Source organism: Artemia franciscana, chromosome 12, assembly GCF_032884065.1.
Source record: "Artemia franciscana chromosome 12, ASM3288406v1, whole genome shotgun sequence".
Lineage (NCBI taxonomy): Eukaryota > Metazoa > Arthropoda > Branchiopoda > Anostraca > Artemiidae > Artemia > Artemia franciscana.
The window spans coordinates 7,542,578-7,543,859 of NC_088874.1; positions in this window are offsets into that span (position 1 = coordinate 7,542,578).

Sequence of the window (1,282 nt, forward strand, 5' to 3'; positions counted from 1 at the left end):
ATTAATCAACAGTTCTTCGATCTTATTTTTGTAGTCCGATCGTGCCAATTTACGAATTTTTTCTTTTAATTGATTTTCTTAGTATATTGGTTTTATCGAGTTTACCATTTTAAAAAAGCTTCAATTTGGTTCTAATTAGTGTTTTTATTGTCTGATTAATAAAGGGTTTGCCACTTGAGCACCTTTTAAATCTTTTTTCTGGGAAACAAATTTGATATTTATCAATTAGCTTTTTATGAAACGTGGCCGTTTTCTCATCAAGGTTTTGTAAACTATAAATATTAGACCAATCTTCAGTACTCAGCCACATACCGAAAGAAAGAAGACCATAATTTTGAAGAGGGTGTAAGTGCTATAAGCTATTGAGAAATTATGCTTAAAATTTGAGAAGGAGGACCAAAGAATAGAAAGATGACAACGCCCACCTAATGGGGGCAAAGTTGAGGGAGGTCTGTAAAAATTCTACATATTAGTTAAAATAACATCAAGAGAGGTATTTCCCCGAGTCGTCGGTGTTTTAACAGTTTGTTTTACTTTAAGTGAAGCGCAAAAAGAATCCATTTTAAGGTCGCTGGCATCTCTAACTAAAAGAAAGGCCAGCATTGGGGTACTTAAAAATAACAAAATCAGCACCTGCCTGTAATTGCTGGATAAAATTACGTTTTGACTCGATATTTTGATTTGGAGAGTAACGGAAAACAGATATTACAATGATACTGAATAGACGAGGGAGTGCTTTTGGTCTAACACTTAGCCAGAGGATTTCATCATACTCGGATAACCTAGGGACATGAATAACCTTTGGGTAAAGGTGACTCATAGTAAACAACAAAACTCTGCCACCCATTTTTCTCCAGTGGGTGGCCTGAAGGGTGGAGTTTAATAAACTCTGAATAATTTCTCAGACGTAGGGACCCTGGGTCATGAGATTGAACTTCAGTAAAAGCTATAATATCTATCAAATTTGATTCCGAAAGCACCTCGAGTTCAGTAAGCTTTTCCAAATTAAGGCTTTCAGCATTAGTAACTAACAGTTTAGGAAAAACAAACCGATTGGGGAATGGCGACAGGGAGACTTGATGGGTTTGAGAATTTCCAGGGTAGGGTTTTAATTTAATTTTATTATGCTTTGGAGAAGAGGGCTAAGAGAAGGATTTGCCTTGGGGATTTGGAGGTAGGGGGACGGGCAAGGATATGGACGAAGCACGAGGAGAACAATTTGGATTTATTACATGACAATTATTTAATGCAAAAAGTCCTAGACCTGAGTCAAGTTCACAGG